This window comes from Rhinolophus sinicus, chromosome 14 (genome assembly GCF_057876585.1).
Source record: "Rhinolophus sinicus isolate RSI-liver-muscle chromosome 14, RSI-T2T, whole genome shotgun sequence".
Classification (NCBI taxonomy): domain Eukaryota; kingdom Metazoa; phylum Chordata; class Mammalia; order Chiroptera; family Rhinolophidae; genus Rhinolophus; species Rhinolophus sinicus.
Window position 1 is genome coordinate 107,473,466 of NC_142514.1, and position 24,068 is coordinate 107,497,533.

Here is a 24,068-nt window from a genome sequence, read left to right on the forward strand (position 1 = left end):
TCGTTGTCTGATTTTGGGATCAGGGTGATAGTGGCTTCGTAAAAAGTGTTTGCGAACCTTCCCTCCTTCTGGATTTTTTGGAAGAGCTTGAGGAGAATAGGTGATAATTCTCTTTTGAACGTTTTGTAAAATTCGCCTGTAAAGCCATCTGTTCCAGGGCTTTTGTTTGTTGGGAGATTGTTGATTACTGATTCAATTTCTCTTGTGGTAATCAGTCTATTCAGGTTTTTTGTTTCTTCTTGAGTTAGACTTGGAAGGTTGTACGCCTCTAGAAAATTGTCCATTTCTTCCAGATTGTCAAATTTGTTGGCATATAGTTGCTCATAGTAGTTTCTTTAAATTTTTTATATTTCTATGCTGTCTGTTGTCACTTCTCCTCTTTCATTTCTGATTTTATTAATTTGGGTCCTCTCTTTTTTTTAATGAGTCTGGCTAAAGGTTTATCAATTTTGTTTATCTTCTCTAAGAACCAACTCTTGGATTCATTGATCTTTTGTATTGTTTTTCTGGTTTCTATTTCATTTATTTCTGCTCTGATCTTTACTATCTCCTTCCTTGTACACACTTTGGGCTTATTTTGCTGTTCTTTTTCCAGATCCCTTAAGTGTGAAGATAAACTGGTGATTAGCGATTTTTCTTGTTTCTTCAGGTAGGCCTGCAATGCTATGAATTTCCCTCTTAGGACTGCTTTCGTGGCATCCCATAGATTTTGCGTCGTCGTGTTTTCATTTATGTTTGTCTCGAGATATCTTTTGATTTCTTCCTTGATCTCCTGGTTGACCCACTCATTATTTAGTAACATGTTATTCAGCCTCCATGAATTTGTGTGTCTTCCAGTTTTTTCCTGTAGTTCATTTCTAATTTCATAGCACTGTGATCATAGAAGATAATTGGTATGATTTCAATTTTCTTAAACTTATCAAGACTTGTTTTATGGCCTAACATATGGTCTGTCTTGGAAAATGTTCCATGTATTCTTGAGAAGAACGTGTATTCAGTAGCATTGGGGTGAAATGCTCTGCAAATATTGATTAAACCTATGTGGTCCAATGTGTCATTTAAGGCAGTTGTTTCCATATTGATTTTCTCTCTGGAAGACCTGTCCCTTGTTGTCAGAGATGTGTTGAAGACCCCTACTATGATAGTGTTACTGTTGATCTCTGTCTTTATGTCAGTCAATATCTGTTTTATATATTTAGGTGCTCCTATGTTGGGTGCATAGATGTTTACTAGGGTTATGTCCTCTTTTCGGATCAATCCCTTTATTATTATATAGTGCCCATCTTTGTCTTTTAATATGTTCTTCATTTTAAAGTCTATTTTGTCAGATATAAGTATTGCAACTCCAGCTTTTTTCTCATTTCCATTTGCATGAAATGTCTTACTCCAACCCTTCACTTTCAGCCTGTGTGTGTCTTTTGATCTGCGGTGAGTCTCTTGTATACAACATATACAAGGGTCTTGCTTTCTTATCCACTCAGCCACCCTATGTCTTTTGATTGGAGCATTGAATCTATTTACATTTAAAGTGATTATTGATAGGTACATAGTTACTGCCATTTTTGAATTTGTAGTTAGATTGTTTTCATCTTTCTTCTATTTACAGAAGTCCTTTTAGTATTTCTTGCAATGCTGGCTTGGTGGCAATAAATTCCTTTAGCTTATTCTTTTCTGGGAAACTCTTTATCTCTCCATCAACTTTGAATGATAGCCTTGCTGGATAAAGCAATCTAGGTTGTAGGCCTTTGTTTTCATCACTTTGAGTATCTCCTGCCACTCCCTCCTGGCCTTCAATATTTCTGTAGAAAAGTCATATGATAGTTTTATGGAAGTTCCCTTGTATGTAACCCTCTCTCTTTCTCTTGCTGCTTTTAGGATTCTCTCTTTGTCTTTAACCTTTGCCATTTTAACTATAATGTGTCTTGGTGTGGACCTGTTTGGGTTTATCCTGGTTGGAACTCTCTGCACTTCTCGGGCTTGTATGTTGGTTTCCTTCATCAGGTTAGAGGGACGTTTTCGGACATTATTACTTCCTCTCTTCCCCTTCTGGTATTCCTATGCTGCGCATGTTGTTGCACTTGATATTATCCCAGAGATCTCTTAAACCATCTTCATTGTTTTTTAATCTTTTTTCTTTCTGTTGTTCTGTTTGGGTGATCACTGTTAACTTGTCTTCTAAGTCGCTGATTCTATCCTCTGCTTCATCTAACCTGCTGTTAATTCCTTCAAGTGAGTTCTTTATTTCCGTAATTGTGTTATTTATTTTTAACTGGTTGCTCATTGTGATTTCTCTATCCTTCTTCATGTCATCTCTAAGCTCCTTAAACGTTCTTATCATCAGTGTTCTGAACACTGTCTCTGATATGTTGGTTACTTCTATTTCATTTGGTTCCATTTCTGGAGGTTTCTTCTGTTCTTTTATTTGGGACATGTTTCTTTGTTTCCCCATTCTGGCTGACTCTCTGTGTTTGCTTCGATGTATTAGGTAAATCCCCTAGGGTTCTTAATTCTTGCTGGGTTCTCTTATGTACTATGTGTCCTTTATATTTGACTTGCACTACTTCATTCTTCTCCTCTGCATGTGCTCCAAAGGTGACTCTTGCGTTGTGTATATTGTCCTGTTAAAGAAGATCTTTAATTGTTTTTCCACTTGTGAGTAGGTGGGGTTAACTCCTAAGCTGACTAGTTGTGAGACGTGGCTCTGCCCACCGCAGGGTCTTCTGTTGCGTGAGGGTTGACCACTTGAATGTGGTTTGGCCTCTATGGGCTCTTGTGCCTGTAGAAAATTCCCTCTAGGTGTGTCACTTGTAGGTAAAACCTGGTAGTACTCTGGTTTGGTCTGGAGTTGGCCTCTGGGTGTGTTGAATCTTGTACCTCTTAAGCTGGGCCCTGGGAGGGCAATTTCAGAACAAAGCAAATCACCAAGCACAACAACAACAACAAAGAAAAAATCAAATACATTCGCATGTGAAAACAACCGACAACCCACACTCAACACAGGCAAAGATATCAAAGATATAAAAACAAAACAAAACAAAAAACAAAAAAAGAAAACAAAACAATAAAAAGCAGCGCTAGTCTTGGCTTAAGCCCACCAAGTAAACTCCAGGTTGTCCTCTGCTGTACCAAAGAGTCCTTTGTGTGTTGTGCAGGCAGAGCCGGTCACCTGGTGCCCAGAGTGACCTGGGGACTGCAGATTTATATGTGTGGGGCTGAGAGGTCTGGGTGATAGTTTCTATACAGTGCAGTTTCTGCCCTTGCCTGCACCTATGCGCACTGAGAATAGCACCACCAGCCCTGTGTCCAGTTCTCCTGAGTCTTAGGGCACTTCTTCTGTGTGTGTGTGTGTGTGTGTGTGTGTGTGTGTGTGTGTGTGTGTCGGGCGGGAGATTTCTGAGCTGCTGAAAGCCCAGAGCTGCATCTGCCGCCTACTGCTGATCCCTGGGAGTGTCTCCGCAGTTGTAATTGCCCTGCCCTAGGCAGGCCAGAAAAGTTGGGGGCTGGGGGTGGAGGAGCCTCTTCTCTCCTAGCCCAGCAAAAATCACACTCTTCCCAGCCTCTCCCTTGGGTCTGAGCTGCATGCCAGTCTTCCCAGATCCTGAGCACTAAGGCTCCTCAGTTCAGGGGCCAGTTTAAGTCTCTGGAAGGGCAGGGGTAGGATTGGAAGAGCGGGGAGAGGAGCCCAGGTATGGAGTTTGTGTCCTTTGTCCGGCCTAGGGCCCAACTGGAGGTCTCACTTAGGCTATTGCCTCAAATGCTGGATATGCTGCCCCTCGGTAGGAGAGATCACCTGTGGGATGCAGGGAAAGAGCCCACCTCCTGGCTTTTGTGTTCTCTGTTCCGTCCTGGGATCGCCTGCGTCTCTGCAGCTGCGGTTGCCGTGGGCGTTTCCACCACCGCAGATGCGGGCTGCGTCTCCACTCTACTCCCATCCCGTTTGTGATAAGATCCGGAGGAGAACTCAAAAAGTGCTCCCCACTGCCACCAATCCTATGACGTCACCCTGGGTTTAGTTTTTTGATCCAATCTGCTACTCTGTGCCTTTTTATTGATGAGTTCAGTCCATTTACACTTAGGGTGATTATTGATATGTGAGAATTTCCTATCATTCTATCTTTAGTTTTCTAAAGACTGTGTCTTGATTGTTTCTTTGCCTTTTTGTTGTTGTCTCTTATTTCTATGTGGTGGTATTGTATGATTTTTCTCTCTGTTTCTTCTTTTATTACAGTATATATTTCAGTTATGGATTTTTTTGTTGAGTGGTTACCATTAACTTTATGTAAAAGAAAGTTTGATGTTTAGAGTATTCCATTTTCTTCAGCACGCTTACTTTCTCCATTCCCATATTCCGGTTCAGGCCTTTACTCTCCCCCTTTTTATGTTTTGGTTGCCACAAATTGTCCCTGTTGATGGTGATCGAATAGCCTCCATTAGTATTTCTTGTAGTGCAGGTTGTGTATTAGAAAATTCCCTCAGCTTCTGTATGCCTGGAAAGGTCTTTATTCCTCCTTCATATCTAAAGGGTATCTTTGCTGGGTATATTATTCTTGGCTCATAATTTCTCTCTTTCAATAGTTTGAATATTTGGTTCCACTCCCTCCTGGCTTGCAGTGTTTCTGCTGATGATAATCTAATGGGCTTTCCTTTGTAGGTTACCATCTTCTTTTCCCTGGCTGCCTTGAGGATTCTTTCTTTGTTGTTGATTTTTTACAGCTTCAATACAATGTGCCTTGGAGGAGGCCTGTTGGAGTTTAGGTAATTGGGTGTTCTATTTGCTTCTTGGATTCTAGGATCCAGTTCTTTCCACAAGTTGGGGAAGTTCTCATCGACAATTTGTTTGAATATATTCTCTGTTCCCTTTCCCCTTTCTTCTCCTTCTGGTATGCCCATTATTCTTATATTGCTCATTCTGATGGAGTCAGAAAGTTCTTGTAGAGTTCTTTCATTTATTTTACGTCTCAAGTTTCTTTCTTCTTCCATCCGTGTCATTTCTAGGTTTCTATCTTCGATGTCACTGATTCTTTCCTCCATCTGGTCAACTCTACTACCTAAGCTGGCTATTTCATTCTTCCTTTCTTCTATTGAGTTATTAATCTCCAGAAATTCTATTTGGTTCTTTTATAAAATTTCAATCTCTTTGGTAAAATATTCACTTTGTTCTTTGATTGTGTTTCTGAGTTCATTAAACTGCCTGTCTCTGTTTTCTTGAATCTCACTGAGTTTTTTCAGAACTGCGATTTTGAATTCTCTGTCATTTAAGTCACATATTTCCGTATCTTTAAGTTATTTTTCTGGAGACTTTTCACTTTCTTTCTGAGCTGTTTTGTTGCCTTGGTTATTCATAGCAATTAATGATTTATTATTTCTCTTCCTAGCCATCTACAGAAGTGGGTTTTGCAACAGGTTGACAGGAAGAGGTCTTTCTTTTGTTTTCCAGTAATTGTTGGTAGAATGTTTTATTTTCTCTACGACTGCAGCCTTTTTTTCTCTCTCACACTGTAGTGTTATGTTTTCTCTGCACTATTCTAGCTTCTCACACAATGGGGGGATTCCCTGGGAGACGGGCTTCTCCTCTGTTAATAGTTCGCCTGGGTCACAGGGCATAGTGTCTGTGTGTGGATGTGGAGAGCTTTTAAAGTTCCAAAGCTCTTCCTGCACCAGATTCAGAGCCCGTGTGTTTCAGCAGTTCTGTTTACTCCTGCAGATATCCACTCAGATAGGTGGGGACAGGGGCAGCGTGGGTTGTGAGAGGTGGCCCACAGCAATGGCGGCGACCACCACCATAGCCGGTCTTGCTTCCACAGCTCCCTCCCCTTTGCCGGAACTAGTTTGGCTGTGAACCACATGTGTCTGCGGACCACAGTTCTCAGAACAGCAAATATTCTGTTCTTTCGATCCGACACTGCTACTGTTCCATTTCTAGCACTGGACAGGTAGGGGCGGGGTGAGCTCTGGGAGGGTAGGGAGGGGGCGGCTAATCTCAGTGTCTAATGCTTCCGTTCTCTGCTTGGCACTGAGGGCTTAAACCACCGTTTTCAGCCTTCTTCCTTCAGTCTTGCTCCAAGGTCTCTGCTGTGAGCGTTGGGTTCAGCCATGTTATACGCTGTCCCTTCATCCCTGTGGGCCATGAACAGAGCCCTAGCAGTCTGAATTCTTCCCTCTCCCGCAGCTGCAGTAGTTCCGGGATGTGGTGAGCTTGGAGCACTGAGCTAGGTCTGCGTTCTGTGCCCGCGCAGCTCCATCTCCACACTTCTCCCTTCCCTCCTCCCATGCTCGCACAATTCGCCCACCTTTAGGTGAATTCAGTGGTGAGCTTCTTCGTGTTGACTCTCTGCTGTGCAGGGAGTCCTTTGTGGAGTTATAGTTGTTCAATTTGTTGTAAATTCCAGGGGATATTTCAAGAGGCTCACCTCACACCACCAATTTTATGACATCACTCAGTCTTTTATTATAATCTTCATTTTAAAGTTTATTTTATCCAATATAATTATTGCTACTCCTGATTTTTTCTCATTTCCATTTGTGTGAAACATCTTTCGCCATCTCTTTACTTTCAGTCCATGTGTGTCTTTTGATCTGAGGTGGGTCTCTTGTAGTCAGCATATGCATGGTCTTATTTTCTTATCCATTCAGCTACCCTGTGTTTTTCGATTGGAGCATTCAATCCATTTATATTAAAAGTGATCGTTCGGGGACGGCCTGGTGGCTCAGGCATTTGGATCTCCATACTCCTAACGCCAAAGGCTGCCAGTTCGATTCCCACATGGGCCAGTGGGCTCTCAACCACAAAGTTGCTGGTTTGACTCCTCGACTCCCACAAGGGATGGTGGGCTCCGCCCCCTGCAACTAAGATTGAACACGGCACCTTAAGCTGAGCTGCCACTGAACTCCTGGATGGCTCAGTTGGTTGGAGCACGTCCTCTCAATCACAAGGTTGCCAGTTCAACTCCCCACCAGGGATGGTGGGCTGCACCCCCTGCAACTAACAATGGCAACTGGACCTGGAGCTGAACATTGCCCTCCACAACTACGATTGAATGGACAATTTGACTTAGAAAAAAAAAATCCTGGAAGTACATACTGTTCCCCAATAAAATCTTAAAAAAAATAAAATAAAATAAAATAAAATAAAATAAAGTGATCATTCATAGATACATAGTTATTATTCATATTTTTTATCTTTGTTTGTTTTCTCCTTTTTTCTGCTTTATGAAGTCCTTTTGACATTTCTTGTCATACCGGCTTGGTGGTAATGAATTCCTTTAGCTTTTTCTTGTTTGGGAAACTCTTTATCTGTCCTTCAATTTTAAATGATAGCTGGGTAGTCTCTTTGTAGGCCCTTGTTTTTCATCGCTCTGAATATTTCCCGCCCTTCCCTTCTTGCCTGCAAAGTTTCTGTTGAGAAATCATCTGCTAGTCTTATGGGAGCTCCCTCATAAGTAGCTATCTGTCTTTCTCTTGCTGGTTTTAGAATTTTCTCTTTGTCTTTAACCTTTGCCATTCTAATTATAATATGTGTTGGAGTGGGCCTGTGTGGGTTCCTTTGTTTGGGACTCTTTGTACTTCCTGATCTTGTATGTCTATTTCCTTGACAAGGTAGGGAAGTGTTTACTCATTTACTATTCAAATAGGTTCTCTATCCCTTGCTCCCTCTCTTTTCCTTCTTGTACTCCTGTGTTGTGAATGTTGATATGCTTCATTCTGTCCCAGAGGTCAGTTAAACAATCTTTGTTGTGTGTTTTTTTTAATATCTTTTTTCTTTTTTTTGTTCTGATTGGGTGTTTTCTGCTACCCAATCTGTTGTTGATTCTTTCTAGTGTGTTCTTCATTTCAGTTATTGTACTCTTTATTTTTGATAGCCCCCCCCCTTTATTTTTTGGGAGGATGCAGCTCACAGTGGCCTATGCAGGGATTGAACCGGCAACCTTGGTGCCATCAGTACCATGCTCCAAACAACTAAGCTAACCAGCTACCCATGACTGGTCCTTCTTTATGCTTACTGTATCTTTGTTGAAATTCTCACTAAGTTTCTTAAGCATTCTCATAACCAGTGTTTTAAATTCTGTTTCTGACAGGTTGGTTGCCTCCATTTCATTTAGTCTTATTTCTCGAGGTTACTCCTGTTTTTTCATTTGGGACATGTTTCTTTGTTTCCTCATTCAGACTGCCTCTCTGTGTTTGCTTCTATGTATTAAGTAGATCTCCTGTGTCTCTCAGTCTCTGCTGGATGGACTTGTGTAGTCTCCTGTTGTAGTTAAGCCTTGATTGCTTTTGGCCCATCAATGGGTGGGAATAACTCCCAGGCTGACTGACTGTGAGGATTGGCTACACCCACAGTGTATGAGCTGCTGTGTGGGGGGTAACCCCTCACAGGAGGATTTGCCCCCATGGGCTCTTGTTGATACCACTCTTTGTGTGTCTCATTTGTGGGGCTAACCAGGTAGTGCTCTGAAGCTGGCCTCTGAGTGTGCTTTTTTCTGGTGTCTCTTGGGAGGTTCTCCCATGCAGGCCAATTTCAGCCATGCCTGTGACTGGCCCATGGCTACCTAGTAGGAGCTACAAAGCTATATATGGTTGGTTGTTACCTGTGCTGGACCTGGAGGCATATGGTGGTGGCCTCACAGTGAACAGAGGCTGGCTGCCACCAGCATTGTGCTTGGGGCAGCTTAGCAAAAGGCCCAGGACCTCCTAGACCTGTTACAACCTGGCAGCTGTCTGTAATGCTCAGCCATTGAAAGAGCCTCCTTATGTGTGTGGGTCAAATTGGTTGACCCAGTGTCGAAAGTGCCTTTGGTGATGTAGCACTAGCTGGGGTGAGCGGGGGCAGGGGTCCCAGAGACTCACGAGGCAGGGCTGGTTGTTTTTACAAGGTTAGGGCAGATTCCATTATTGCACCAATGCCTGGCCTGTGACCACTTTGCAAAATGCCCTGAGAACACAGCAGCCAGTTATCACTCACCTCAGGCCCACAGATCCCAGAGAGCCACAGAAGAGAGGCGGCAGTGCTAGTTGTGTCTCACTGTCCACCACAAAATTTCCCTGGGCAGTTGTGGACTGTCCACTGCTGTAAAAGTCTTCCACAGCTTGTGGGTCAGAGCCAGTCACTCAGGAGCCAAGAGTACCCCTGGCAATGCAGCACTAGGTGGGCATGGCAGGTTTCCAAGGAGTTGTAGGGTATGAGTGGTGGTTTCTAAATGTTAATTCAGTTTCAGATCTTGCATTACTGCTGGGTCCATGTCCACTTTGCAAAAACACCCTGAGAACACAGCCAGCCACTGCTCACCTCAGGCCCACAGGTCCCCAAGAACCACCCAAGAGAGGCTGCAGTGCAGGTTATGGCTCATTGCCTATCCCCAAAAGTTCCCTGAACCACCACGGGCCACCTCTCCTATAAAAGTCTTCCGCAGCTTGTGTGGCAGGACCATTGCCCAGGAACTGAGTGTCCTGGGCAATGCAATACTATCTGTGCAGGGCAGGGACCTAGGCTGTCACCAAAGTGGTACACACGGGCAGATTTTACCAGACTAATGAGGTCTCAGATTTGGCCCTTTGGGAGGGGAGGGTTCAACTGTAATGGTAAATACACATCATTATACATGTGTCCAAACCAATAGAATGTACAAACCAATAACAAACTCAAATGTAAACTGTGGTCTTTGAATAATAATGATGTATCAGTGTAGGTTCATCAATTGCAACAAATGTACCACTCTGGTGGGAAATGTTGATATTGGTGGAGGATATGAATGAGAGGGGGAAGAATACATGGAAAATCTCTGTGCCTTTTCCTCAACTTTGCTGCAAATCTAAAACTGCTTTAAAAAATAAAGTCTATTAAATATTTTTTAAAAGACGTATAACTGAGTTAAGAATGGGGGATTTATTTGCTTACTACTAAAGTCTACTAAATATAAATCTAAATGGCTGTAAATATGATTGCAAACTAAAGGCAAATGTCAGAAATAATTTTTGAAAGAGAAGACACATAATATTAAAATAATAATGGTGTTTTTGGGTTTTTTTTAAGATTTTTTTTTAATTGGGGAATGGGAACAGTGTGCATTTCCAGGACTTTATTGGAGAATAGTGTGTTTTTCCCAGGACCCATTAGCTCCAAGTCAAGTTGTTGTCCTTCGGTCTTAGTTGTGGAGGGCACAGCTCAGCTCCATGTCCAGTCACCCTTTTCAATTTAGCTGTGGGGGGCGCAGCCCAGCATCCCATGTGGGAGTTGAACCAGCCACTTTGTTGTTAAGAGCACACGCTCTAACCAACTGAGCCATCTAGCCACCCACCAGGAGCCCACTGGGAGCTCAGCAGCAGCTCAGCTCAAGTTGTCTTCAGTCTAGTTGCAGAGGGTGCAGCTCACTGGCCTATGTGGGAATCAAACCAGCAACCATGTTGCTCTTAGCTCACGCTCTAACCAACTGAGCCATCTGACTGCCCCTAAAATAATAATGTTTTATGATGGGCTAATAATTCGGACCAGTATTCCTGCTGGAAACAACTAAAAATTCTAGAAAAGTATTTATTAAATCTCTTTAAAAGAAGAGAAAATCTGACAACATAATGGGGAATTACTAGGCCAAAGTGTAAATGATATTGGAAACCCAGTAAGGAAAACAGAATAATAAAGCAGTCTTTGTTCTGAGGATTTCTATCTATCTCTGCAAACATGATTTTCACTTCTGACATCAAAGTTCAGTGACTGAACTAGAAGAAAGGGGCAGATGTCTCTTCAACATTTACCCAGTGTCTCTCCCCACATAAAACTGAGACTCCAAAAGATTGTATCTTCAAGATAAGGGTCAACTAGAAGTAAACAATCCCTTATCACCACACCAGGATGCTAGTAGGAAAGTTGCTTTGGCACTGATCACAAAATCTTACCTGAGAAGTTGCAAACACAAGCAGCTCTTGAGCAGATTTGTAGCTGAAGTTCACATAACTTGGTTGGGGGTCGGGGGTAGAGACCATTAGGGCATGAATTTAATTTACCATTGTTCTTGACTGGTAGTTTCCCTGAGCACGAAGCAGAAGTAAAAATAGATCCTCTCTGAAGAATGAACCGTCATGCTATACCTCAAACAATATTTAAAAATAATATCTATGAGGGCAATGACATTCATACAGTCCAAAATAATAAAACAGTTAAAGTAAAAGGAGTGAGAACCAGCAGAAACAACAAAGAGCAGAAATAGATCCCCAAAGACTTCAGATACTGGAATTATCAGGCTAGATAAAATACAATCACCCTTACTCTTTTACTGTATTTAAAGAAATAAAAGACCAGTTTTAAATATCTGTAATAAATTTCTGCAAAGAAAGCTAACAATTATAGCATATGTTTTTTAAATAAATAGGATATTTAGAAAATTGTTGGAATAAATATAATGGATGGGTATAACAACTGACAGACATAGCTAAATAGAGAATTAGTGAACTAGATGAAGCAGAAGAAATACTTCAGAATATAAAACAGTGTCCCAGCAAAAAAAAAAAAAAAAAAAAAGAGAGAGAGAAAATAGGGGAGTGAGAATATTTTAAATTATAATGGCTGAAAATTTTTCAGAATTAATGAAAGACACCAACACACAGAATTAAGAAACTAAACAAAACTAAGAAAGTGACTAACAAGAAATCCAAACTCAGTCCCAACATATATAAACTAAAGAACATCAGAGAAAAAAAAAATTTAATCTTAAAAGATACATTACTTTAAAGGAGCAACAGTTACACTGATAACCAATTTCTCAACAGCAACAGTGACACTCAGAAGTCAAAAGAGGCTCTTCAGTGTACTGAAAGGAAGTAAGTGCCCGTTTAGAATTCTATTTCTGGCACACACACAAAGTATATTTCAAAAATGAGGGATAAAGAAAAACATGTTTAAACCAACAATAATTAAAATTCACCATGAGCAGATCTTAACCAAAGGAAATTCTAAAGGATGTACTTCAATGGAAAGAAAGTAACTCCAGATAAGACTGAGATTAAAGAAAAAATGAAGAACTCAGAATATAGTAAATCTATGGGTAAATCTAAATACTGACTATATAAAACAACAGTGTTAAATGTCTCAAGGTATTTAAAAATAATAAAAAATTAAAATATATAACAACAATACCATATAAGCCAGCGAGGTGGTGAAAAAAATTAAAATAGAATAAGTTTCTCCTATTATCAGAAGGAAACTAAAGATATCAATTCACTTCATAGTTTGATAAGTTAAGTACACATATAATAATTTATCTGGTAGCCACCCAGTGAATACAGAGTAAATATTTCCAAACTGGCTGAAAGAAAAATAATTTTTTTTAATCCTCCATAAACCCCAACAAATGCAAGAAAGGAGAGTAAAAGAAACAAAGAACAGGTCAAACAAATGGAAACCACAAAATAAGGTTGTAGGTTTAAATGCAAACATATCAGTAATTACATTAAATCTAAATGGACTGATTGTTCCACATAAAAATCAAAGCTAGTCATATTAAATTAAAAATAAAAACCTCACTGCTGCTGGTCAAGATGGTGGAGTAGGTAAACTGTGCTCACCTCCTCTCAGACAACATCAAAATTACAACTAAACTGCAGAACAACCCTCATTGAGAACCATCTGAAGTCTAGCTGAACAGAAGTCCTATACCTAAGGCCATACAAAAGAAGCCATGTGGAGACTGAGAGGAGGAGCAAAGACTCAGAATGAGCTGGTCCCACACCCACGTGTGGTGGTTAAAAATCATAAGGGCTATCTTGGCTGCAGAGGTCCCCCATGAGGAGCAAAGGGTCCCATCCCCACACTAAGTTCCCCAGCCCAGGGTTCCAGTGCCTAGAAGAGAAGGCCACACAAATTCCGGCTGTGAAAACCAGCAGAAATTGTGGCTGAGTGAGACCGAGGGATGTTGAAGTCCCAGGCATTCCTCTTAAAGGGCCCACACACAGATTTACTCACTGGTGGATTCATTCACTCTGAGTCCAGCACAGGGGCAGCAGCTCAAAAGGCACCAGGGACATAGAGGGAGACACTGAGTTGTCTGGCTTTAGAGTGAGGGCTGGAAGGGCAGCTTTCTCCTGGACAGAAGTGCTGGCAGAAGTCATTGTTCCTTTGTTGAGCCCTCCCATCACCCAGCCTGCACACACAGGCAGGCATCATATCTGAGTCTATCAACCTGACTAACACCATTTGCACTGCCCTGGTGATTCCCTGAGATGCCTTCCCACCCAACTTGCAGACCCACCCAAGCCACTTCCATTTTCCATACAAACAGTCTGTCCTGGCTCAAGTTGCAGGCTTTCCTAAAATCTCTCAAAGGTTCACAAACCCCAAACAAGCAGCATCTTTCCTCAGAATGCCTCATACTTCTTGCTAAGCAGCCCCAAGCCCGGCACTAGCAGCAGCTGGCTTCAGTTCACAACTAAGCCTCTCCCAGCCACCTCCAGGCCCAGCACAAGCGTCAACGATTTGCAGATCACTTTGTAGCTCATACCAAGTTCAGGGCACAGGCAGCAAATGACCTTGGTCTGCACCAGAGCCCCTCCCAAGAGGCCCCAGAAGGAACACGCCTGTTGGCCAGCTTCAGACCACATCAGAGCACCACCCAACCAACTTCACAAATGATAACACCCAAACGGCAGACTCGGCAGACACCAGAGCCCTGCTAAAGTGAATCTTACTCCTTAGGGTCAACCCCTGCACAACAGATCCTCCACTCTGTCACAACCAATCCTCACAACCAATCAGCCTGAGGGTAAATCTCTCCCACTGACATACCAACAGCAATCAAAGCTCAACTACAACAGGAGGGTACACACACAACCCACACAAATGACACACCAGGAGCATCCAGCTCAGGTGACCAAGGAGACTGTATCGCTGGGCCCCATAGGACACCTTCTACATAAGGCCACTCTACTAAGACCAGGAAATATAGCAGTTCTACCTAATACATAGAAACAAATACAGGGAGGCAGCCAGAATGAGGAGACAAAAAAAAATGTCCCAAATAAAAGAACATAACAAAACTCCAGAAAAAGAATGAAACAAAATGGAAGACAAGAAATCTAACAGATGCAGAATTCAAAACACTGGTTATAGGGATGCCCAATGATCTCAGTGAGCACTTCAGCAAAGAGATAGGAAATATAAAAATGGAGATAGAAAACACAAAAAAGAACCAGGCGGAAATAAAAAATATAATAACTAAAATGAAAAATACATTAGAGGGAATCAACAGATTACATGAAGCAGAAACTCAAATCAGTGATTTACAAGATAAGGTAGCAGAGAATACTCAATCAGAACAGTAAAAAGAAAAATGAATCCAAACAAATGAGGATAGTATAAGGGGTCTCTGGGACAACATACATATATTTGCATCATAGGGTTACCAGAAGGAAAAAAGACAGCAAGGAATTGAAAACCTATTTGAAGAAAGAACACAGAAAACTCTCCTACCTTGGCAAAAGAAATAAGAAGCTCAGAGAGTCCCAAACAAGATGAACCCAAAGAGGCCCACACCAAGACACATCATAATTAAAATGTCAAAGTTTAAAGACAAAGAAAGAATCTTAAAAGCAACAAGAGAAAAGCACTTAGTTACGTACAAGGTTGCACCAATATAACTGAGCTGATTTCTCAACAGAAACTTTGTAGGCCAGAAGGAATTGGCATGAGATAATCAAAGTGATGAAAAGCAAGGACCTACAGCCAAGATTACTCTAACCAGCAAAACCATCATTTAGAAATCAAAGGACAGATAGTTTCCCAGAGAAGGAAAAGATAAAGGAGTTCATCACTACCAAACCAGTATTACAAGGAATCTTACAGGAACTTTTTTAAGACACACACACACACACACACACACACACACACACACAAATAAAAAATAAAAAATATGAATAAAATGGCAATTGCAGTAACTTTATAAAATTAAAGTAACAATTACTTTAAATATAAATGGATCAAATGCTCCAATCAAAAGGTAGGGTGGCCGAATAGATAAGAAAACAAGACCCTTACATATGCTGCCTACAAGAGACTCTCTTCAAATCAAAAGACACACAGACTGAAGGTAATGGGATGGAAAAAGATATTTCATGAAAATGGAAACAAACAAAAAAGCTGGGGTAGCAATAGTTATATCAGACAAAATAAGCTTTAAAACAAAGGATGAAACAAGAGACAAAGAAGGACCCAGAAATTCCACTTCTGGGTATTTATCCAAAGAAACCTAAAACACTAACTGGAAAAGACATATACATCCATATGTTCATTGCTGTCTTATTTACAATTGCCAAGATATGGAAACAACATAAGTGTCCATCAGTAGATGAATGGATAAAGAAGATATAGATATAGATATATATAGATATATAGAGATATATAGAGATATATAGAGATAGATAGATAGATAGATAGATAGATAGATAGATAGATAGATAGATAGATAGATAAATATATATATAATGGAATATTAATCAGCCATAAAAATGAATGAAATCTTGCTATCTGCAATAACATGGAGGGACAACGTAATAGAGGGTATTATGCTAAGTGAAATAAGTCAAAGAAAGACAAATGTCATATGATTTCACTTATATGTGAAATCTAAAAAAATAAATAAATAAATGAATAAACAAAACAGAAACAAACTCATAGATACAGAGAACATTTTGACACTTGTCAGATCGGCGGGGGTTTGGGGGGATGAGTAAAAGGGGGAAGGGATTAAGAAGTACAAATTGATAGTTACAAAATAGTTGTGGGGATGTAAACATAGTATAAGGAATATAGTCAATAATATTGTAATAACAATGTATGGTTTCAGATGGGTACTAGATTTATCAAGGTGATCACTTGTGAGTTATATAAATGTCTAATCACTATACTGTATACCTCAAACATATACTATTGTATGTTGACTATAACTGAAAAAACTAAAATTAAAAAATATTAAATAAAAACCTCGTATGTCATTCTTGCAAAAATGTGTCAAAACCATAAGGATACAGAAAAATTGAAAGTAAAAGGTAGTGTTTATATAGGTATTTGCTTAATAATTATTCAATACCAAACATGTGTTTTATGCATTTTCTTTAATATCACTATATAAACTTTCTAAAGTACTGTACATATTTAAAAGTTTCTAACAATCATAACATAATTTAAAATAGGACATACATTCCAAATCATTGAAGAATATAAAACATATTCCATATAGCTTAAGATAGAAAACAAAGAAAATCAAGGAAGCATAAAACCAGGAAGCATCAAATAGGTGGCAAATATAAAAACAAATCAATCTCATAAAATAAATATAAGGAGTTTAACTACCCTATTAAAATAAAATATTCTCCAACTGTACTACAAATTCAAATCTTACTATATGCTGCCTACAAGAAATAGACATAAAGGAAAATAACAACAACAAAAAATGGTGTGAAAGAAAAGAATAAGTAAAGATTTTTCAGGCAAGTGCAAAACAGTGCAATACAGAAGTGGTGATGTTAAATTCTGAAAGGGTTTTATTCTAAGCAAAAAGCATTCAACAAATCATTAAATGTCACCTTATATTTATGAAAGCCACAATCCACAATAAAAATAGAATAGTTATAAATTTTTATGTCAAATAATTCAGTGTCAAGCTACAAAAAGCAAATACTGTTGAAAACATACAGGAAAATGGATAAACACATAATTATGGACAACTTAAACATCCACAGTTTCTTGATAGATTCAGAAAATAAAAGTAAGATATAGAGGATTTGAATAATAAAATTAATAGGATTGAATTAATAGAAATACATCAAATGATGTACCCTACAATCACCAAATACACCTTCTTTTCATCTGCCCATAGGACACTTATAAAAATTGATACTGAGCTACGAAGAAAGCTTCAATAAGTTCCCAAATGCATATATTGTATAAGCAACATTCTCTGACAACATAATAAAACTAGGAATTAGTAACAAAAATGTTTAGGTGAAAAAACCCAGAAACTTAAAAACACTTTCTTAAATTGAATACCACAAAGACAGAAAATTAAAATTAATGAACACAGATAGATACACAGATGTATGTATAAAGTGTTATTCATATTAGTGGAATATTTGAATTAACTTAAAACTCAATAACAAAGGTATGGTTAAAAAAAATTATATCACTTCTACTGGGCAGCTGATAGGAAGCATTTCTGAGAATTTTAATGGCAAAAAAACCCCTCATAATATAATATTAATGCTTAAAGAATTATACATATGAGGTTGGACAATTAAGTTCGTGTACTCATCCTAGAAAAAGTGCTACATACCTCATTTCTGAATATCATTATGGTCACCTACGAAGTACTCCCCTTGGGAAGCTATGCATCGATGCCAGCACTTAGTCCACACTTCAAAGCAATTTTGGAACTTTTTTTCTGGAATGGCCATCAGAGCTGTCATCATATTACCCTTGATGTCCTGAATGTCATCAAAATGTCTTCCTTTCAATATTTCCTTTATCTTTGGGTAACGAAAGAAGTCATTGGAAGCCAGATCAGGTGTGTAGGGAGGGTGTTCCAATACAGTTATTTGTTTACTGGCTAAAAACTTGCTCACAGACAGTGTTGTGTGAGCTGGTGCATTGTCATGATGCAAGAGCCATGAATTGCTGGCAAAAAATTCAGGCCATTTTCGTCTAACTTTTTCATGCAGCCTTTTCAGCACTTCCAAATAGTAAACTTGGTTAATTGTTTGTCCAGTTGGTACAAATTCATAATGAATAATCCCTCTGATATCAAAAAAAGGTTAGCAGCAGTGTTGCAACAAGTTTGCAAACTTAATTGTCAGATTGTGCGCGCGTTTGTGTGTACAACATACAATAATAATTATAGATAACATCAAGTGTATATATATATATTTTATGTGTTTATATATATTTTGTGTGTTTCATGTTATGGGCTGAAAGTTTGTGCCCTGCAAGAATTATATGTTGAAGCCCTAAACCTCAGTGTGGCTGTATTTGGAGATGGGGCCTCTAAGGAAATAATTAAGGTTAAATGAGGTCATAAGGGTGGGGCCCTAGTGCCATAGGATCAGAGTCTCATAAGAAGTGACACCAGAGCGCTCTCTCTCTCTCTCTCTCTCTCTCTCTCTCTCTCTCTCTCTCTCTCTCTCTCTCTCTCTCCATTCCCCTCCCTACCCCAAATGCAGGCAGGTAGGCAGGCACCAAGGAAAGTCCTTGTGAGGGCAACAGCGAGAAGGAGCCAACCCAAGGGGAGAGTTCTCCCTAGACATTATCCCAACTTTAACCCAACTGTCATCTTGATCTTGTGCTTCCAGTGACCAGAACTGTGAAAACAATAATTTCTGTAGTTTAAGCCACCCAGTCTGTGATACTGTGTTATAGTAGTCAAAGCAGACTGAGACAACATAGAACAGAACCTAGAGGAAATACATCAAACTCCTGACCCACTAGATATTGCTGTTATAGAATTACTTTTCTTTATTCTCTATTGTGAATATATGTAATTTTTATAATTAGAGTAGAGGGTAAATATGTAATCAACAAAAGAAAGGAAAAAACTGTATACTGTCCACCGAAGAAAGGCTAAATCTATCCATCTTATTACTTGCACATATAATTGGGAAAAACAGCTTTGGGGTAGTTGACACAGGACACCTGGTCAATGAAAAATTATACACAAGCTAAAGATTTGAGAACTTGGAAAAGATGATAGAGGAGAATCCTCTGTTCTTCTTTGCAGGAACTCTTAAAGTTTTTAACATAGAGATAGAGATGAGACAGAAAGTGGGGGCAGGGGGTTGGAAATCTGCCAGGTATTTTCATTAAATTTTCTCATTTAAACCCTGCAACATCTATGCTATAAGAAGGACCATTGTAGCCATTTCACATATTAGAAGATAGCTCAGAGAAGTTAAGGCAATGACAAAACTGGTACACAAACTCTGGTCCTGTGATGTCAGACCCAGTATTCTTCCTATGTAAAGCTGCCTGAAAGTGTCTGTGGCTCAGACGCACCTTTGGAATCTCCTACTCAATATTGGACAAAAGCTAAGATTTGATACCGAGTTTCTATACCCTGCTAAATATTTCATTGGGCCTCTGTCTCAGTATTGTCTAAAATGTGTATTATTGTGAAAAGGTTGTTTCTGACCCATATTTGAAGAACATGGGGGATCCTCTGACTCCGAATTTCATGTAGAAACCAGGCCAAGAGGCAGTGGAAACTTACTCTTAACACACAGCTCCTGGCTCCACTGCCTACCTACTGTTCAAGTGACCTTGAACAACTTCTCTAAATCTCCATGAGCCTCTATTTATTCATCTGTATAGTGGGGTTAATAAGTATTTCAAAATATTATAGTGAACATTGCAGGTAATATATGCATAGTTGCTAGCACAATTAGGCCTTTAGTAAAGGTAACTATTATTTTCCTTTATGCAGTATTTAGAGAGCACATTTCCACTTATAAACTGTTTCTCATAAATTATCTCATCAAAGCCTCAAAATCCCAACTCATAAATGATGAAATTGAGGCTTCAACAATAATATTCCATTGTGTGTATGTATATACATATATATGTATATATGCCATAATTTCTTTATCCATTTATCCATCAACGGACCTTAGGTTGTTTTCATGTCTTAGCTATTGTAAACAATGCTGCAATGAACATGGATGGGAGTGCAGGTATCTCTTCAATATGCTGTTTTCATTTTCTCTGGATAAATTTTAACTTTTTGAGGAAGCTCTATACTGCGCCACCTTACACTCCCACCAAAAGCTACAGCGCCATCTTGACTCTTCTTCAGATTCCCATGCTTCACCACCCGGCACAGCGTGCGTCCCTCCAATAGCATAACAGCACATCATCCAGAGGAGGTACATCAAAGATTCTCTTTTCTAATTAGGGGTTTTTCTAAGCTGACAGCTTTGTCTCTCGTAGATGTTGACTGATCCAACAAAGGTCAGTTAATTAGATACATTTCATCATGAAAAAAAGGTTACTTCTGACTCTATCCCCTGCCTTCCTGCACCACTGCTGTCAGGGTCCTATCTGAGCCCCTCAAAGAAGGTGTAGTGGTATAATGTGGAGGCTCCCAAACCTGGCTGACTATCAACTTCTTCTCTTCCTAAAAATACAACACCCCAATCCTCCTCTCCATAGTTATGATTTACTAGGCCTGGGATGGGACCCAGGAAACAGAATCGTTTTAAGTTCAAAATTTAATGGCTTACTACATACCTGTTAAAATGGGTAAAATAAAAAAGACTGACAATACCAAGTGTTGTGGAATGCGGAGCAACTGGAACTTGTACACACTGGTGATGAGAATGTAAAAAGTTAATTCTATACCTACTATATGTAGCCATTTCACACACCAGTCATTTCATTCTTATTTACCCAAGAAAAATGAAGATGAAAGCACAAAAAGTTATATATGATGAATGTACATAACAGCTTTATTTGTAATGGCCCCAAACTGCAAACAACCTAAATGTCCATCAACAGGTGAATGATTAAATGAACCGCGGTGCAACCATATAATGTAATACTCCTGGGCAATAAAAAAGAATGAAATATTGATACATGCAACAACATGGGTGAATCTCAAAATAGTTATATTTAATGAAAGAAGCCAGACCCCCTCCCCTCTCCCAAAAGATGACATACTACAGAATTCCATTTATACTAGAGAATGCAGGCTAATTTATCGTGACAAAAGCAGATCATTGGTTACCTAGGGAGAGAACAGGGAGGTAAGGAAGACAGTTGGGAGGGATTACAAAAGGGCACAATGAAACTTTGGAGGATGATAAATATGTTTATTATCTTGATTGTGGTGATGGTTTCACAGGTGTACGCATATGTCAAAACATATCAAATTACCGTGTTTCCCCCAAAATAAGACCTAACCAGACAATCAGCTCTAATGCATCTTTTGGAGCAAAAATTAACATAAGACCTGGTCTTATTTTATTATAAGACTAGGTCTTAATATAATATAATATAATATAATATAATATAATATAATATAATACCAGGTCTTTAATATCATATCATATCATATCATATCATATCATATCATATCATATCATATCATATCATATCATATCATACTCGGTCTTATTTTAGTATAAGACTGGGTCTTATATCAATTTTTGCTCCAAAGGATGCATTAGAACTGATTGGTGATTGGCTAGGTCTTATTTTGGGGGAAACACGGTATATGCTTTAAATATGTACAGTCTATTTTACCTCAATTTTTTAAAAATCTAAATGGCCTGCCAGGGAGGGATGAGTCTGATCCTAATGAGAAGCCGTTGGACTCAAGTCACTGACCCCATACACCACCCCACCACCCACCAGGTGGCACCAATCCCAACTGGGTGCTTTAAGCACCATCCTGACTGCCTTCAGGTCTCCCTCAAATTAACAATTTAGGCAATGATCTAAAATAAACATGGACTTAAAAAATAAATTTACACTAAATATTTTTATTTGGGATATTTCTCTTAACTCCTTTACCCAGATAGCTGGTGACCAAAGACTCTGGAGAAAAGAATCTGTTGCTGTTGTGCCCACAAGCATTTATTGACCAGCTGCGGGCATGCATAGCACAGGCCTCGTTCCCTGAGACAGAGGGATACAGGGAAGGGGACTAAATAAAAATGATTATAACACAATCCTACCCCAGAGGGAGTATGTCAGAGTTGCTCAGAGCTTGGGCTCAGCATTCTGACAGCTAAATCAATAGTTTGGTGGCAGTAAGAAAAACACAACATTAAATAACTGAATTTTTCACTTTTCAAATAATTAGCCTGTATCATGTGACAGACAGAGGTTGGCACCAAAATCTAACTTAGCATGGTGCTCTCCATGAGCAGAGCAGAAATACCATCCTACAGATGACAGTCCAGTGCCCAGTGTGGGGAGTATGAATAATACCTCACAGTGGGGAAGGGGCAGAAATTAGGCCTGAAAGGGACCTTGGATTTTTAAATAAAAGAGAAGCATGATCAGATATATGTTTTAGAAAAATAAATCTAGAAGACAGATTGGAGTTGGGATGGGACTGGGGCCTGACAAACAATTAGGAGGTTTTTGCAATCATCTAAGACATGACTAATGAAGCACTGACCCTCAGGGAGGAAAAATTAATCATGTGGAAGTAAAAAACAACTTAATTTGGTTTGCTTCTCTGGATTTCTTTTAAGGCACAAATAAATAATTGAATTCATCGAATATTTTAGTTAAGAACAAATAATAAATTTTATTCAATAAATAAAGAGGCATTTTAAATATACTTAATGTTAGGAAAGGCCAGCTCATACATACCCTCTTTCAATCCCCACTCGCTACATAAGGACGTGCCTTAGGCCTGGAACACTTCCTTACTGAGATAAAGAGCCCTCATGGTTTGTGCTGAATTTATCACCTCGTGAGGGATTATATTTCCTGTTTCACACTCATTGTATGGTCCTTTGCTCTGCTTAAGCATGGGTGTCATATGGCACTTGGCCAACCACTGCTATATCTATCCCCTATGTGGAAGGGACAGAGTCCTGCCACAGCAGCACAAGAGGGGTCCATGTTGCCAACTGCCTTTCATTGGCTGCTGCGAGGGACCTGCTGGCCACTGGAGACAGATGCCCGCCATTAGAGCTGATCTTGCTCTGTTTCTTCTCTCTATGATTAAAGCATTGTTCCATTCAGTGCTTGACAGTGTTGTGTGACAGTGTTGTGTTTTCCTTGGCATCTCTGATACCAAGATACAGTGGGCAAAAATACTTGGGTGTCTACTTTTGGTGACAGGTAACAGATGCCATTGCTTGTCACTTAAAATCAATAATATAACCAACTATGGAAGAAAAGGGAAGAGGAAGGGAGGAGGAGAAAAAAGAGCACCAAGGTGCTGTTGCCACAGGGCAGTTGAGAAAAGATGAACCAAGAAATATCATCCTACAGATGACAGACAGCCCAGTGCCCAGGGCTGAACCAAGACACTGAGATGAAGAATGGAGAGAAGGATGCAGGTTTGAAAACTGTTTAGAAGTTGAATTCGATGGACATAATCATATATTGAATAAGGTATATAGTAACCATGTCAACCACAGTGTCTCCATGCCAATGTCCCTTATGAAGGGTTACTGTTCAGGCCACGATATTCAGGGGGGAAACTTAAGTGGTCATATTTCATATCACATTAACCTGTTCCTCCTGTTACAGGTACTTGGAGTGGGATGAGCACCTAATGTTAGCAAGGAAAGCATTTCAATAGGCTGACAAGTACCCTGTAATGTGGCCTAATGGGAGAAGATGAGCTGGGCCAATCTGATTCCTGATCCCAGAAATCCAAAGCACGAACCATAGAGAAAACCACGCTGTGACCAGTAGGACCAGAGGCCCAAATGAGAGCAAACTGAGGCTATATTAAGGAGGTCGTAGGGGTGGGACCATGAGCGATCATAGCAAGCCAAAGTTATGAGGCTGTAGAGAAAAGATACAGGATGGAAGAAAAGAATAAGGAAGTTAACTGTCGGAGGTGAAAACAGGAGAGATGTTGGAGTCACATTAATGGCCAAGAACTTCTACAAACTGAAGATCCTGGGGTTTCGAGAGCGTCCTTGGGTCCAGTTGCTCTTCTTATGAGGCCTAACTCACAACTCTTACATTCTACTTCTATTTCTGCCCAAATAAGCTCCCATTACTCAAGGTAAACTGACCATGTCTCTGTTTCTTGGCAACCTAAAGATATAACTGCCGTGTTTCCCCGAACATAAGACCTAGCTGGACAATCAGCTCTAATGCGTCTTTTGGAGCAAAAATTAATATGAGACCTGGTCTTATTTTGCTATAATATAAGATTGGGTCTTACGTAATACAATCTAATGTAAGACCGGGTCTCATGTTAATTTTTGCTCCAAAAGACATATTAGAGCTGATTGTCCGGCAGATCTTATTTTCGGGAAAACAGGGTAGAATAAGGAGGGTGAGAAGAAAGGGGATTCAAAATGACAGCCAGGTTTCCAGCTTGAGTGAACAGGTAAAATGTTGGTGT